Source organism: Gorilla gorilla, chromosome 14 (genome assembly GCF_029281585.2).
Source record: "Gorilla gorilla gorilla isolate KB3781 chromosome 14, NHGRI_mGorGor1-v2.1_pri, whole genome shotgun sequence".
Classification (NCBI taxonomy): domain Eukaryota; kingdom Metazoa; phylum Chordata; class Mammalia; order Primates; family Hominidae; genus Gorilla; species Gorilla gorilla.
Window position 1 is genome coordinate 33198078 of NC_073238.2, and position 18634 is coordinate 33216711.

Sequence of the window (18634 nt, forward strand, 5' to 3'; positions counted from 1 at the left end):
GTTGGAGAAAAAAAGGGTGGTGATCAGGAGAAGAAAAAAGGGTGGCGAGTAGGAGGAAGGAGAAGGTTTTGCAAAAAGACGGTGGGAAGAAAAGACTGGGGAGAAAAAACTGGGAGAAGTTTTTGGGTAGATGGAGGAGAGAAAGGGTGGCAAGCGGGAGAGTGGAAGGACGATTGGGAAAAAGACGATGGAAAAATAGTTTTGGGGTAAATGGAGGGCGACAGGAAGGTGGCATGTAAGAGGAGGGGCAGGAATGGGGAAAAGAGGGTGGTGAGCAGGAGGCTTTGCGAAGAGATGGTGAGTGGGGGAAGACAGGAAGAAAGTTCTTGGGTAGATGGAGGGGGAAAAGAGGGTGGTGAGCAGGAGAGGGGAAAAGGGTGGCAAGCGGGAGAAGGGAAAAGAGGATGGCGAGTGGGAGGGAGACGAGGTTTTGTGAAAAGATGGTGGGCAGAAAAGACAGATGGTGGGGAAAGAAAAGACAGACGGTGGGTAAAATGTGGGTAGACGCAGCGGGAAAAGAGGGTGGCAAATGGAAGGAGAAAAGAGGGTGGCGAGAGGGAGGAGGGAAAGAGTTGGGAAAAAGACGATGGGGAAAATAGTTTTGGGGTGGATGGAGGGCAAAAGGAGGATGGTAAGGATAGAGGAAAGAAGAGGGCGAGTGGGAAGGGGGATGGCTTAGTGAAAAGACGGTAGGGAAATTTGGGGGGGTAGATGGAGGAAGAAAGGGTGGTGAGCAGGAGTGGGGAGAAGGCTTTGTGAAAAGACGGTGGGGAGATGTTTTTGCGTAGATGGAGAAGGAAAAGAGGGTGGCAAGGAGGAGGGGGGGAAAGACGATGGGGAAAACAGTTTTTGGGTAGATGGAGATTGGAAAAGCGGGTGGCGAGCAGCAGGAATGGCGAGAAGGCTTTGGGAAAATATGAGGGAAAAGTTGGGTAGATGGAGGAACAAAAGGGGAATGAGAGCAGAAGGGAGAAAAAGAGGGTGTCCAGTGAGGGGGGAAAAGTTTTTGGGTAGATGGAAGGCGAAAAGGGTGGTGAGCAGGAGAGTAGAGAAGGCTTTGCGAAATGACGGGGAAAAATAGTGGGAAAATGTTTTGGGGTAGATGAAGAAAAAGGGTGGCGAGAGGGAGGGGGCCAAAGGTGGTTGAGAAAAGAAGGTGGGGGACAAAGTTTTTGGGTAGATCTTTTTCTGAGTTTTAAATCAAATTATTTGTGTTTTTGCTTTGAGTAGTTCGAGTTTTTTATATATTTTGTGTTGTATTAACCCCTTGCCTGATGCATAGTTTGCAAATACTTTCTTCCGTTCTCTGGATTGTTTCTTCATTCTATTGATTGCTTTCGCTACTTTGCAGAAGCGTTTAAGTTTAATGCAACTGCATTTTGTCTATTTTTGCTTTTTGTTGCTTGTGTTTTTGATGTGTATTTGAAAATCCCTTGTCCTAACCAATTTCACGAGGCATTTTGCTGTGTTTTCTTCTCTAGTAGTTTCATAGTTTCGTGTCCTACATTTAAATCTTTATTTTCAGTAGATGGTAAGATAACAGCCTAGATGTATTGTGGGTGTTGGGTTTTCCTAGCACAGTTTATTGAAGAGATTGTCCTTCCCGAATGTGTGTTTTTGGTGCCTTTGTTAAAAGAGTTGACTGTAAAAGCTTGAATTTATTTTTGAGTTTTCTATTCTGTTTCATTTGTCTATGTCTGTCAAGTCATTGGTCTGTGTATCTCTGTCTCTCTCTCTCTGTCTGTCCCCTACGTGTTTTTTTTTCTTTTGCCACTACCATGCTGTTTTGGTTACTAGGTTTGTGGTATATGTTGAAATCAGGTAGTGTTATGCCGCCAGCTTTTTTCTTTTTATTCAAGATTCTTTTGTCTATCTGAGGTATTTTGCATTTCCGTGTGAATTTTAGGATTTTTTTTTTTTTTTTTTTTTTTGAGACGGAGTCTCGTTCTGTCGCTCAGGCTGGAGTGCATTGGTGCGATCTCGGCTCACTGAAGGCACTGCTTCCTGAGTTCAGGCGATTCTCCTGCCTCAGCCTCCTGAGTAGCTGGGATTACAGGCGTACGCCACCACGCCCGGCTAATTTTTGTGTGTGTAGTAGAGACGGGGTTGCACCATGTTGTTCAGGCTGGCTCCAATTCCTGACCACGTGATCCAGGCGCTTTGGCCTCCCAAAGTGCTGGGATTACAAGCATGAGCCACCATGCCTGGCCGGTTTTTTTTTTTTTCCCCTGTATGAAGAATCTCTTTCCTAATTTAACATGGATTCCATTGATTCTGTAGATCACATAGGGTGATACAGATATTTTAACGATATTCTTCTAGTGCTTGGACATGGGATATCTTTACATTTACTTGTGTCTGCTTTAATATCTTTCGTCTGTGTTTTATAATTTTAATTGTGGGGTCGTTCGCCTTTTTGTTAAGCTTATCTCTAGGTATCTTTTTTGGGGGGCATTGGGTAACTACTGCAATAAAATAGCTTTCTTGATTTCTTAGGTGTTTCACTATTGGTACATGGGTGTGCTACTCATTTTTATATATTGATATTGTATCTTGCAACTTTATGAAATGTGTTTATTATTTCTAGTAGGTTTTTTTGTGGAATCTTTAGGGTTCTGCATATGTGTATGATTATGTCACCTGCAAACAGAGACAATTTGACTTCCTTTTATTTCCATTTTGGATGCCTTTTATTGCATTCTCCTATCTAATTCCTCTAGCTAGGACTTCTAGTACTGTGATGAATAAAAGTGGTAAAAGTAGCCACACTTGTTCCAGTTCTTGGAAGAAGAGCTTTTAACTTTTCCCCATTGATTATGATGTTAGCTGTGGATTTCTCATATATGAACTTTATTGTGCTGAGATTAGTTCTACTGTTGAGGCCCTCTTATGCATTTTTCAGTTCATCAGTTGCATTTTTCAGCTTTGAGGTTTCTGTCTTCTTAAATTACTTCTATCTGTTTGTTAAATTTCTTTGATAAGTTTCTGAATTACTTCTCTATATTTGCATTTCATTGAGTATCCTCAAAACAGCCATTTTTACTTCCCTGTCTGGAGAGTCTCACATCTTTTTTTTTCTTTTTTTTTTTTTTTTGTGAGATGGAGTCTTATTCCATCACCCAGCCTGGAGTACAGAGGCACAATCTTGGCTCACTGCAACCTCTGCCTCCCACGTTCAAGAAATTATCCTGTCTCAGCCTCCCAAATAACTGGGACTACAGGCACCTGCCACCACACCCAGCTAATTTTTGTATTTTTAGTAAAGACAGGGTTTCACCTTGTTGGTCAGGCTGGTTTCGAACTCCTGACCTCAGGTAATCCACCCACCTCAGCCTCCCAAAGTTCTGGGATTACAGGTGTGAGCCACCACACCCAGCCGAGTCTCACATCTTTAGCTCTGGTCACTGGTGACTTATTTATTGTTGGGTGAGGTCATATTTCCTTGAATGTTCTTAACGCTTTTGAGGATATGTTCATGCCTGGGAGTTGAATAAGTGTGTATTTATTCCAGTTTTTGCAGTCTGTTCTTGTGTGTGCTTGTCCTTCAGTCTTCCAGAAATTCCAAGAAATTCAAGACTGTTGAGTTCCCCAAGCCTGTGGTCACTGCAGCTGTTACAGCACCAGAGGGCACCTTAAGCTCAGGTTCACCATGACTTTTGCAGACTGAGGTCCCTGGTGGCCGTGACACACTTGGAGAAGATAAGGGACGGGTTCCCTGGGTTCCCAGACAAAGTTCTTCATTCACGTCCATCTTCTTCCCCTTACAAGGAATCTGGGCACCAAGCTTTGTGAATCTGGGCACTCTCATGTGATTTGGGCACTCTTATGGCCACTGCAGCTGGCGCAACACACAGGAAGCCCACAGCCTCCCAGACCAGAGCAGCACTGGGGTTTATCTGAGTCCTGTGGGCACTATATTGCCTGACTGCTGCTGACTTATTTAGGTTTCTAAGCCAGGTTAGTCTGCTGGTGATGAAGCTGGCCTGGGTTTGGGTCCATCCCACCAGGGTGGCAGAATCCCTTCTCCCTGCAGGGGGGTCTGTAGGTGTCTGGGAGCTGCTGCCTAGGATCAGGGCCACAGTATTCTGCCTGACACTGTGTCCACTGTAGTAGGGCTGATACTGGGTTCTCCTCTTTTTTGCATAGGGAAGGAATTCTCTCTGCACTGCACTGCCTGGAGTTGGGATTGGGGTAACACAGGCAGCCCTTTGGTCACTGCAGCTGATGTCACATAGGAAGCCCACAGCCTCCCAGACCAGCACATCGTTGGTTGTTGGAGCTCACCCAAGGACCAAAGTGACTCTGGCCTGCCTGCCACTGAAATTTATTTGGGGCCTGAGGCCACTTGAATCAGCTGGTGGTGAAGCAAGTGAGGACTCAGGTTTGTCCCACCAGGGTAGTGGATTCCCTTTTAGACCAGGTCGTGTCTAAATGCTGTATCTATGGGCACTAGCCTGGAACGAAAGGCCATGGGGTTCTGCCCAGTGCTGTCCTTTACTATAGCAGAGCTGGCACTGGGCTCCAAGGCAAAGTCCCACGGACCCTTCCTTGTCCCTCCTGCAAGAGGTGGACACATTCTCTGCACTGCACTGCCTGGGGTTGAGGGAAGGGCAGTGCAGTCACTGCAAGACTGTCTTTTCACCCTCTTTAATGTGTGTTCTCTTGTTTTTAAGCTAAAACCAGGTTCTGTGATCTGTCACCTGCTTTCTTTAGCTCTTGTGAAGGTATTATCTTGTGTGGATTGTTGGACGGTGGTTCAATGTAATATTCTTACGGAGACGCAGTCACTGAGATTCTATCCTCCATCTCGCTCCACCTCTTCTCATTTATTTAGTTCTTCTTCAGTTTATTTCAACAATGTTTTGGAGGTTTCAGAGTATTAGTTTTGAACTGCTCTTGTTAATTTCTAAATTTATTACTTGTTTTGTTGCTATTATAAGTGGGATTGTTTCTTTTATATCATTTTAAGGCAGTTCATTGACAGTATATAGAAATAAAATTAATTTTTAGTATTACATTTATGTCTGGAAACCATGCCAAATTTATTATTTTGAATACTGTTTTACTGAATTTCTTAGCATTACATATATATGAGATCATGCCACCTGTAAATATAAATAATTTTATTTTTTTTCAATCAGGATGTTTTCAATTTTCTATTCTTTACTAAATACACCTCGCTAGAATCCACAGTATAATGTTGAGTAGAATTTGCAAGAGTGGACATTCTTGTAACTAACCCTGCCAGGAAAGGATTCACCCTTTCATTGCAGAGTGTAATGATAGCTGTGGGTTTCATAGGTAACTACCACTAGTTTCAGGAAGTTATCTTACTGTCAATAACTGGAGTGTTTTCGTGATGAAAATGTGTAATATTTTCTCAAATGCTTTCTGTCTATTGAGATGCTCATATATTTTGGTCTTTTATTCTGTTAATATGGTGCTTGCGTTGATTTTTCAAATATTAAATCAATGGTGCATTCCTGGGGTCAATCACATCTGCACACAGTGCATAATCTATTTTATATGTTGGTGGATTCAGCTTGGCAGTATTTTGTTGAAGATTTTTGATTTTATAAAACAATTAAAGACACTGGTCTATATTGTTTTGTTATTCAGTTTTGGTGTCAGAGTAACCCTGTTTGTAAAATGAATTGGGAAGTGTTCTCTGCCCTTTTATTTTCTGCAAGGGTTGGTGAACAATTGATATTAATTTCTCAGAGTGTTTGATTCACCTGGGAAGCTAGCTGAGATGAGATTTTTATTGTAAGGTTTTAAAATTGCAATCCAATGTTTTAACCTTCCATAGATCTACTTATATTTTTAATTTCTCCTTTAGACTATTTTAGTTTCTGTCATTCTAGGACTTCATTCTATCTAGGCTATCTTACTTTATCGGCATAAGATTTTTCATTGCATTCTCTTTTAATCATATTTGTTTTGTAATACTGCCAGTGATGTGTTCTCTTTTATTGCCAATTTTAGTAATTTGAGTTTCTTCTCTTTTTTTCTTGCTTAGCCTAAGTAAACATTTGCCAATTTTTTATCTTTCCAAACATTTAATTTTGGTTTATTGATTTTTTCTGTTTCGTATTCCCTATCTTTCTGTTATCTTAACTCTCTTTTCCCCACATCTTTATTTTTTTTATTTTTTTTTTTTTGAGACGGAGTCTGGCTCTGTCACCAGGCTGGAGTGCAGTGGCGTGATCTTGGCTCACTGCGACTTCCCACTCCCTGGTTCAAGTGGTTCTCCTGCCTCAGTCTCCCTAGTAGCTGGTATTACAGGCACCACCAGGTCCAGATAATTTTTGTATTTTTAGTAGAGACAGGGTTTCTCCGTGTTGGCGAGGATGGTCTCAAACTCCCGACCTCAAGCAGTCCGCCCGCCTCGACCTCCCAAAGTGGTGGGATTACAGGCATGAGCCACCTTGCCTGGCCGGCTTAACTCTAAGGAAATGTTTATCTTTAGAAACATTGTATTTGGTTAATTAAAATTTTAGATTCTGGAGCATCAACTTCTCTTACATGAAAATAAAAGCATGAATTGGGAAATAATGGGTTCCCCAATATTTTTGTTGGGGGAACAAAACAAGTATCCATGTACATACAGTTTTTGGTTCCCCAGATCACTGAGCCAACTTGGCCAAAATAAGTAACCCCTCATTCCTTATCTCAAGAAGGTGATCTTGCCTTGCTTGGAGACGTTAAAATGAATTCACTGGATGTAGTCACTTTTAAGACTATTAGTTTACTTCATGTCCCATTTTCAACCAGTTACTGTACCTGGAATAATAGAATCAAATTCTGTCATGCACAGGTAAATAAGTAAATTCTGTCATTTAATATCTAAATTATGTATATATATTTACATACCTATATTTTACTTGTAATTCGATGAAGATAAGCCTTTGTATGTATGCTCTGTGTAAAATATGCTGTCTATATTCTCATGATTACAAAGAATAGTTTGAGTAATGGAATGTATTTGAATTTTACATATATCTTTCATTTACTAGCAGAAATAAAATCTTAGCACTTGATTTAGTAAATTCCTCCATTTAAAATAAGATGTTACTTTAACAGAAACAAAATTTATCTTAATGGGATAATAATTCACTTGTTTACCTCTGATGAGCATCAGCTAGTATTTAATCCATTGTGAAATTACACAGCATCAAAATAAAATATAATACAGTTAAAATACAAAAATTATCTTATTGATTAATTTAGACATGAGAAGTTAGATTATAAAATCAAGGTATTTTTGGTGTTTGTTTTGTTTTTAGGATATTAGCATATACTACCAAACGTGAACCATAGTAAAAGCTGTTCAGTAACACTTAGCATTCCAGTTTCAAATAACCCGAGTTTATGTGTCAGATTGAAAAGCTTTTAGATGAGTGGTTTATGTTTCTGTATGTATCCAAATATTTGTATATCATGTAGACAGCCCAAGAACATATGCACGTATGTTAGCTATTGCATAGAATGGTAAGGAATACATTCTTAAAAGAAAGAAGAGAGTAAGATACATTCACTTAATGTTCCAAGTAGGTCTCTAGTATCTCAAATGTACTATTCACCCATTACTTTCAAACATTATATCAGGGCCAGGCACCATGGCTCATGCCTGTAATCTCAGCCCTTTGGGAAATTGACGTGGGTGGATCACTTGAGGCCAGGAGTTCCAGGCCAGCCTGGCCAACATGGCAAACACCTGTCTTGACTAAAAAAAAAAAAAAAAAGCTAGGCATGGTGGCACGCCCCTGTAATACCAGTTACTTGGGATATTGAGGCACCAGAATCATTTGAACCTGGGAGGCAGGAGTTGCAGTGAGCTGAGATCATATTACTGACTCCAGCCTGGGCAACAGAGCAAGACTCTGTCTCAAAAAAACAAAACCAAAAACATTATGTCGTGGTATGTGATTAATCTGAATTCAAAACATCTTAACATAAACTAAATGAAAATTATACAAAATTTTGCTTGTTTCATTGCATTCTCCTAATTCCTCTAGCATCTATTTAATTCTATGTTTTGAATTTACCAACAATTCAAATCTTGCTGAGAATATTTGCACTGTAAATATTTTTGTGATTATTGATTATATTCAAATGCGCTCTCATTTTCAAAGCAACGTGTGTAAAATTATTATTAAAATTATACATAGCTTGAAATAATGTAATTGTCATGGGATACATTTATATATAATAATTAAAAGCACATTACAATGCTTGTACCTGATCTTAATATTACTTAACCTTAGAAATATAGAATAAATGATAGGAATAATATGGGAGACAAAAGACTGTGTGAAAAGCCACATATTGTATATCTCTATTGTTTTTATTAAACTTTTTTTCCCACTGCACTTACAAGTAAATTTGTCATGGACCATGGTAATTTTTATTGTAATCTTACTGTAGGTACATTCTGTTAGCAGGTTAAATAAAATACATGATCAAAGTCAAAAATATATGCAAGGAAAATATAGAAAATCTAAGTTATAAAAAGCTACTGTTGGTCGCTGGTGGCTGGCAGGCGGGCAGCCCTAACACAGGCAGGGCTGCGAGTGCAGTCACCCAGGTCTGCAGGAGCAGCAGGCCGAGGCCAGCGGAGATGACCCCGATGAGCCCACTTCAAGTCGGGGCTGAGTGTGGGCGCATGGTTCCCGGCAGCGTGTGACCCAGTCCTGGCCAGCCGCCGCCCTCTGCGGGCCCCAGGGCTGCGAAGAGGCCTTCTGCCTGGGGCAGTATCAAGGCTGCAGAGTTTTCCTCCAAAGCCACACCTCGACTGGAAGGGGCGAGTTCGAGGACTCTGTGGGTGGTAGCCATGGGCAACTGCAGAGCTGCTGCTGTTGCTTTGCAGTGCCTGTAGGACCTATTTATTTCACTTCATCTATCAGTCATAATATCTGAGATAAAAATATTGAGGCAAGATTCATTTGACAGAATTTAAAATAGGAGGGAACTGAGGTTTGCCGAGCACAGCCCTGTATACATGCATTAATCCATCTTCAAATTTTCAAGAATTTTTTAAAAATAGGTCTTTACATAAAACATCTACTTATTTAAAACAATACGGAGGATAATTGACCGTCTCTGGTCTCTGTTCTGTTCTGACTCAATCTCTGTCCTTGGCCGTAAAATATCAGCACCTACCCAGGAAAACAAAATTCACCAGGAGCCATTGGATGAGGGACAAAGACAGAGAACCCATGTCTTTCCAGACTTCAGTCTTCACCCTTTACACTCTGAAGTATCAGTATACTCAGCACACTGATATAAGAAAAGCCATCACGATTATTACAAGCTAATTAGGAATTTGATGTCACTGGACTGTAGTGACCAAGAGACCCAGAGGAGAGTTGTGATAGCAGAAATCACCTTAATCAGGGATAATTATGTGAGACAATTTGTTTGCCCACAATAACTATAGTGCATCACCTTGAGGATTTCACAAATGGAAGAAGCAGCAGGCCTAATGGAAATGCTTTGTTCTGTAAGAGATGTAACACTTTTTTTAAAAAGCAATGAGTAATTTTGTTAGCTGATTCTTTATGCTTCCAAAGAGCTTTAGAAAAGCACTATTGGGAGTGTCAAACATTGATGGGGAGTCATCATGTGACTGTGCATATTACATGGCAAACACCTTGGCATTTTGACAGCTTCACAAGAGCCATATGCTTGGTTTCTAGGGCAAGGATTCTAGAGTAAAAAAGTGAAAGCTGCTTTATTAATACAATAGAAATGCTGTATCCTATGGAGTAGATTCTAGTAAAGAGACTCCAAATAATTTTGCAAACATTTATACTTCTGAGTTCAAATAAAGAATTTGAGCATTAATGGGACTCTAGGTTCATAATACAAAACTCAAAACTCTAGTACCATACAGTCTAGATGTGTCATGATCAAAACTCCCCTGTGCACCCCTTTGCAGATAACCACTTCCCCTCCTAAAAGACCTGGAAATCATTCTTCTGTTTTCCATGCCTACAGATGTGCGTTTCCCAGAACATGAGACAAATGAAATTGTACAATGTGTAGCCTTTTCAACTGTCTTCTTTCATTTAGCAATATACATTCAAGATTCATTCTTGTTGTTGCATGGATTAATAGCTCTTTCTTTGTTATATGGAATAGTATCCCATTGTATTTCAACCACAGTTTGTGTATCCATTTGTATATTGAAGGACTTCTTGGTTGCTTTTTCTCTGTTTTTGGTGATTATGAATAAAACTGCTATAAACATTTTTTGTAGGTTTTTATGTTTATGTTACTTTTCAAGTCAGGTGGAGGATTTGATTTGATAAGAAATATTTGATTCTATCTATTTTAAACTCTGAAATTAGGTGCAAACAGATTAGGATTGGTATGTCTTCATGATTGATTAAGCCCCTTATATGACATGCTTCTCTTTACTTTTGATTATATTTTTTCTTCTGAAATCTACAGAGTCAGATATTGATGTGACTGCTTTAGCTCCTTCATAATTATTATTTGCATTGTATTGTATATCTTTGTTCATCTTTTTATGTTTAAGTAGTCTGTGTCTTTATATTTAAGGTGGATTCAAGGTAGGCAGCAAATAGTTGGCTTTTGCTTGTATTGTTCATTCTAGCAATGCCTGCCTTTTAGTAGACTTCTTATACCGTTTACATATAATGTAAATGATATGTTGGGTTTATATCTACTACCTTGCTACTTTTTTTTTAATTTGGGACTTCCTTTACTTTCCATTTTTGTGGTAGAATTACATCAACCATGATATGTCTTGCTTTTGTTTGACTTACAAAGTCTTCATTTCACTTTCATTTTGAAGGATATTTTTCATACTTAAATGATTGTGTTGACTGTTGTTTTCATTCTGTTTTTTTAACAATTCTAATCCTGTTTTATAATAAGTATTCAGTTATTCAAATCCTGGTTTTTCAGTATATGGTTGTTCTTTTATCCATGGCTACCGTAAGATATTTTCTGTATGACAAGTTTCCCATATGAATTGTGATATGTCTTCTTGTGATTTTCTTTTGATTTATCTTGCTTGAGGTTGGTAGAACTTCTTGACTTTTTTTATTATAACTTCCAATCAAATTGAGAACATTTTGGTCCTCATTTTATCCTTTCATCTGGAACTCCAGTTACATATGTGTTAGGCCAGTTGGCATTCTCTTGCATATTGCTGTGACTCTGTTCAATTTTTCCTTTCACATTTTTGTCTCTGTACTTTGGTTTAGAGATTTTCTATTGCTGTGTCTTCTAGTTTACTGATAATTTCCTTTGTGGTGTCTAACATTTTTCACCTCATGAAATCTTGATGTTGTTAGTATATTCCATTCCTCTCTTCATTCTGTTTATATTTTTTATTTATATACTTGAGCATATTTATGGCAGCTCTCTTAAAGTTATTTTATTCTAATTTCCACATCTTGGTAATTTCTGAGCTTATTTGAATCAGTTTCCAACTCTACTCATTATGATGTATATTTTTATGCTTTATTACATTTATCAATGGTGGACACAAAATATTTCTGAGTGCTGGATTCTTTCTTTTTTTATTCAAAAGTAGTAGTCTTTGTTCAGTCGCAAAGTTACTTGTGGGCTAGGCTAATTATGTCATTTTATTTTTAAATATTTTAGGATGGATTTAGAGTAGGCTTCTCTAAGCTACTTTAGCCTTAGTATTAAGGAATTATCTGGTATTTAAGGAATTGCCCAGGGTCGACTAACGTCTTGGGTATTTTTATTTTATTTTATTTTTTATTTTATTTTATTTTATATGTTATGTTATGTTATGTTATGTTATTTTTTATTGAGATGGAGTTTTCACTCTTGTTGCCCAGGCCGGAGTGCAATGGCATGATCTCGGCTCACCGCAACCTCCACCTCCCAGGTTCAACCCATTCTCCTGCCTCAGCCTCCCAAGTAGCTGGGATTACAGGCATCTGCCTCCAAGCCTGGCTAATTTTGTATTTTTAGTAGAGACGGGGTTTCTTTATGTTGTTCATGCTGGTCTCAAACTCCCGATCTCAGGTAATCCACCCGCCTCGGCCTCCCAAAGTGCTAGGATTATAGGCATTAGCCACCGCACCCGGCCAGTCTTGGGTATTTTTAAAAGACTGTCTTCTCTGGCTGATCAGACATCATACGTCTCCTGAGTAAACTCACAGAGTTCAGCTTATAGCTCTACAAAAATTTTTCCTTGATTTTAGAAGATTTAGCCTTTGTGTATTCATCTTACTATTCAATAACAACTCACGTGGGCCCCATAGAAACTTCTGGAGAGTTTTTCTGTTTTGTTGTTGTTGTTGTCCTGGATGTGGATTTTGGCCATCGCCAACTCTCTGAACTCCATTTTCTGTTTCTAACTCATCAGGTCAACTGTACTCTGCTTTGAATTGCCTTTGCTGCCCTGAAATGTAGAAAGTACCTCCAAGGAGGAAACTAGGTTGATCATAATATTAATCTTATATTTTATTCTTTCAAGGATCTTAGTCTTGTGTTGCATGTAGACTAATGCTTAAACACAATGTAGCGGTATATTTTATCCAGTTTTCTTGTTGATTATGAAGGGAAATTAAATCCAGTAGTACCTCATGGCTGGAAGTGGAAGTTCATACTGTTTTCTTTTAAAGAAAAAAATCATGAATATTGTTTACTTCTCTTTTAAAATGATTTATAATTCATTTACCATGAAATTTATCCTTTTAAAGTGTACAATTCAGTAAATTTTATCATGTTAACAAGGTTATGCAGCTATCACTACTGTCTAACTCTAAACCATTTTCCACAACCCCAAAAGAAACCCTGCAACCACTAGCATTTACTTCCCATTCTCCCTAAATGCAGCCTTTGGATACCATTAAACTATTTTCTGACTCTTTGGAATTGCCTATTCTGAACATTTCTAATAAGTGATATGACATAATAATAATGTGTCTGGCTTCCTTAACTTGGCATATTGTTTTTAAGTTTCATCCATGTTATGGCATGTATGAATACTGTATTCCCTCTTACAGCTATGTAATATTCCATTGTAAGGATATAGAAATTTTGTTTATTCATTCATCAGTTGATGGGAATTTAGGTTGTTTTCAGTTTTGATTGTCGATAGTACTGCTGCTATGAATACTTGTGTACAAGTTTTTGGATAAACATCTTATTTCTCTGGAATAAAAACCTATGAACTATGACTAGAATTGGAATTTCTGGGGCATATGTTTCACTTTTTGGGGAACTACCAAACAGATTTCCAGAGTGGCTATACCAATTTACATTCTTACAAGCAATAGATGAGGAATTTAATTTCTTGACAATTTTGACAGCATTTGTTATCTTCCATTTTTTAAATTACTTACAGCTGTCCTAATGGTTGTGAATTGGTATATCATTGTAGTTTAAATTTCCATTTTATTAATGACTAATGGTGTTCAGCATTATTACGTGGTTAAGGTTATGTGCATGTCTTGTTTGGAGAAAAGTCTATTCAAATCCATTGCCCATTTTTAAGTAGGTTATTTGTCTTTAGTTATTATTTTTGAGAGTTCTTTATATATTCTGGATACAAGACCCATGTCAGACATAACTTCACAATTTTTTTTCATTTGGTGAGTTTTCTTTGAACTTTCTAGTTTGTGTCATTTAAACCTCAACAGTTTTTAATTTTGATAAAATTAAATATCTATTTTTCTTTGGTTACTTGTGTTTCAGGTGTCAAATCAGAGAAATTATTACCTAATCCAAAGTCACAAAGATTTACATATGTTTTGGTATGCTGTGTTTTCATTTTCATTTTAAAGCATTTTATAATTTGCCTTGTAATTCTTTCTTTGGTCCAATGGATATTAGGAATATGTTGTTGAACTTCCACTATTTTGTTAATTTTTCAAGTTTTATCGTGTTACTGATCTCTTATTTGATTCCATTGTAATCAGAAAACATAGTTTGCATGATTCTAATCCTTTTAAATTTAGTGAGACTTGGTTTAGGGCCTAATACGTGGTCTATCCTGGAGAATGTTCTATGTGCACTTGAGGAAACTGTATTCTACTGTTGTTTGGTGGAGTGTTTTATAAATACATTAAGTCTAGGTGACTTACAGAGTTTTTCAAGTCTTTTATTTCCTTGCTGATCTTCTATCTTAGTGTTCTACTTAAAAGTATTAAAATTTTTGTCTATTATTGTGAAACTGTCTATTTCTCCCTTGAATTACGTAAGTTTTTTCTTTATGTATTTTAGGACTCTGTTGCCATTTAATGAAATAAATAAACACATACACACATGTGTACAAAATTGTTTAATCTTCTTGATGGGTTTATGCTTGTATGATTACACAATGTCCTTCTCTCTCTATTAAACTATCACAAGGATGAAAAACCAAACACCGCATGTTCTCACTCATAGGTGGGAATTGAACAGTGAGAACACATGGACACAGGAAGGGGAACATCACACACCGGGGCCTGTTGTGGGGTGGGGGAAGGGGGGAGGGATAGCATTAGGAGACATACCTAATGTTAAATGATGAGTTAATGGGTGCAGCACACCAACATGGTACATGTAGACATATTTAACCTGCACGTTGTGCACAGGTACCCTAAAACTGAAAGTATTATATATATATATATGTGTGTGTGTGTGTGTGTGTGTGTATATATATGCATATGTGTGTGTGTGTATATATATATATGTGTGTGTATATATATATAAAAAAAGATGTTTTGTTATAAAGTCCATTTTATCTGATGTTGATATATCCACTCCAAGTCTCTTTTGCTTATGGCTGTTGGCATACTGTATATTTTTTTCATGAATCTTCTGTCAACCTATTTGTATGTTTGAATCAAAAGTGAGTTTTTTATAGGCGTCATATAGATAAGTCATGTTTTCAATCCATTCTGCTTATATCTGCCTTTTAATTGAAGTATTTAATCTATTTACATTTAGTCAATAATAAGGTAGGGCATCTGCTACTCTGTTATTTGTTTCTATATGTCTTGTATCTTTTCTGTTTCTCTTTCTTATTATAGTCTTCTTTCATGTTAAACGTATGTTTGCTAGTATATCGTTTTAATTATCTCGTATTAGTGGTTTCCCTGGGGCTTAGAATTATCATCTTAACTTATAACAATCGTTTGGATTAATATCTATTTAATTTCAATAATATTTTTAAAACTTTGTTTCCATATAGCTCTGTTTTTACCCTTTCTCCGGGCTGTTATTGTCATACAAATTACATCTTTATACATGTTGTGCTGAACAACAAGTGGATTTGTAGGTGTTTCTTTGTGAAGTTATCTTCTAAATCAGGTAGGAGAAAAAAGTATTACAAATAAAATATATGTTTATGTATTTTACATTTACATATGCATTTACCTTTATTAGTCCTCTTTATTTCTTCATATGTATTCAAGTTACTGTCTAGGACTTTTACTTCAACCTAACGGGCTCTTTTTAGTATTTACTGTTAAGAACCAAACTACTTTTCTTTAATAAATGTTCCCTGGGTTGCTGTAAGCCTTTCCTTAATCTCTGGGATATGGAAACAGTGGCTCTGTAAATTTTTGTCAATTTTTCATTTCTTTATGGAAGAGGGATTTTAGATTAGCTCCTTACTTTATCATTTTTGGTGGCATAACACTCTATTTTGTAGGGTGTTTTTTCTTTTACCATTTTTACTGGATATATATTCAGTAGAAAATAAATCATTCTACCAAAAACAGACATGGACTTGTATGCTCATCACTGCACTATTCACAATAGCAAAGACATGGAATCAACCCAGATGTCCATCAGTGGTATAATAGTTTGGATTTATAAAAATGGTAAATATACACCATGGAATACTATGCAGCTATAAAAAAGAATAAAATCATGTTGTTTGCAGCAACATGGGTAGATCTGAAGGCCATAATCCTAAGCAAATTAACTCAGGAACAGAAAACCAAGTACTGCTTGTTCTTACCTATAACTAGGAGTTAAACATTGAGCTCATACAAATATAAATATGGTAACAGTAGACACTGTGGACTACTAGAGGGTGAAAAGGGAGCTTGGTTTAAAAACCACCTATCAGGTACTATGCTCACTACCTGTGAGATCCATACTCAGTATGTGAGGTTTGGAGTATGGATCCCATCTCATGTGTCAGCATCACACAAGATTCCCCTGTAACAAATCTACACATTTATCCCCTGTATCTAAAATAAAAGTTGAAAAGGAAAAAAAAATTCCAGGGATTTTGATGATCAGATGAATCTGATAACCACTCAACTAGTTGGCCTCTAAAGTCCTTTTGAATTAGATGTGCTGTAAACCTCACCTCCTCACCTCATGTGCTGTGAACCTCACCTCCTTCTACTTTATGTTTACATTTTTGGCTTTTTTGTTAAAATTATTTTTGCCTTCAGCGTTGATATTTCAAATAAGTGGAGTAGATAACAGTGTCATTCCTAGATAGCATTGTGTGCTTATGGCTGATATTAAACTTTTCAGCCATATATACTTTTTATATTCTTTATGAAAGTTTTCTTTACAACAATAATTATTATTTTTAAACAGTTTTTGCACCTATTGAAGTAACTATATATATATTATATATACAGTTTTTATTTTATTCTGTTAATACAGTGAATTGTATTAAATTATTATCAAATGTTCATTCAGTTCATCATCAACATTGCATTGTTGTGTGATCTCAAATGGATACTATTTGATTATTCTATTTTCCTGAATTTGTATTGCTCTGCGTTTAAAGGAATTTTGTATTTTTGTTTTTGAGCGAGATTGGCCTATAATTTTTCCTTCTTATATGACCCTTTTCAAATTTTGAAGTCAGAATTATTCTAGGTCATTATGTGAGTGGAGCAACATTTTCTCAGAATGAGGAAACAATGTCAGTCTGTTTCAGATGACAGTTTATTAATTTTTTAATTTCAATTTTCAGTTTTTGTGGGTAGATAGTAGGTGTTCAGATGACACTCTTGTACTGAGAAAATCAACAGTTTATCAATAGTAACAGACTAACACAGACCCTGGCAAATTGTGACACATGACCAAAAAGTGTTTTCATAAGAATACCACAAGGAGGTGAATATTTCAGTAGCAGGATATCAGTGTGAATTCTACTGCAAGACTGGATAGGGAAAATGTGGTTGATTCATTTTGTCCAAAACTATGCAGCAGCTACAGGGGAATAAACAACCAAAAATAACCTACAGCAGTGTGAGAATATATGAAGGATGTGATGCTCTGTGAAAAAAATAGGAATAAATTTAGATTTATAGCATGATACTCTTTAAGAAAAATGTATACATTTGTGTATGTACACATACACACACTCAGAAAACAACCTTCTTGTAAGAATTCTTTAAGAGTAAAGAACTTATATCAAACACATTAGCATGCCTGTCTGTGACAAGGGATAAAGAATAAAAAAATTGAATAAGTAAAACCAGAAAGAAACTTTTAGGAAACAATAATGATAATGTCTCATGAAGTAAAGAATATGATTAATTTTTTGCAATTGTGGTATAAAAACAGAAATTGTCAAAATCACATGTAATGAGCTTTAGCATAGAGCTTATTGTAGGGCAAAAATCAAATTTTAAAGACTTAGTTTGCATAGTTGGATGGAGGAAAGGTCTCCTATGTGAAGTAGTAAGATACACGAAACAATCCCATGGGTGTATGGGAAGAAAATACTCAAAATGCTACTTATATTTATGGTTTACTCATTTTTCCAACAGTTTAGTATCTAAATGCTAGGGGAGGCCAGATGTGGTGACTCACACCTGTAACAGCAGTGCTTGAGGGTGGGTGGCAAGGCAGGAAGAACACTTGAGGCCAAGAGTTCTAGGCCAGCCTGGGCAACGTAGTGGGTTTTCGTGTCCACACACAAAAAATAAAAATTAGCCAGGCATGATGCTGTGCACCTGTAGTTCTATCTACTGGAGAGGCTGAGGCAGGAGGATCACCTGAGGGAGGAGTTTGAGGCTGCAGTGAGCCATGATCACTCTACCGCACCATAGCCTGGGTGACAGAATGAGACCCTGCCTCTTAAGTGAAAATAAGTAAGAGCTAGGAGACCACATGATCTTTCTAGTTTTCAGCCCCTATTGCAGTTCCTTGTAGATTATTTTGCTTATTCCCAATGTTCCAGGTGTTTCTACATTGTAGGCTTGTCCTTCTACCTACTCAAGGCCCCAGATCCAGCAAATGTCCTCAGAGATGGGCTCCGCTGCTAATCTGTGATCACCTAGGAAAGGCTTATTTTTCTCTGAAATTTAGTTCATTGTAACTTTAGGCCCATAGTGTTTTTATGGCTTTAAACAAAAAAAAAATATTAAGTTCATCCAATATCTTCTCATTATGGCAGGAGCAATTGCCCTTGGTAACTTTATTTTAATTGGAAGAAGAATTTCTAATGTAGGCATTGTAATGAGGTTTTTGGTCTTTGGCCTTACTGGAGCAGTTAAATTCAAGTCTATTTCCTATATTATGCATGTGTTGAAGGATCAAATGAGAAAATATATGTAGAGTGTATAAAGTGTCTAATGAACACTACTGATATACAGTTGTATTATGACTATACACTGAAAACACATAATCAACCAGATTGCTTCCTGAGACCTAG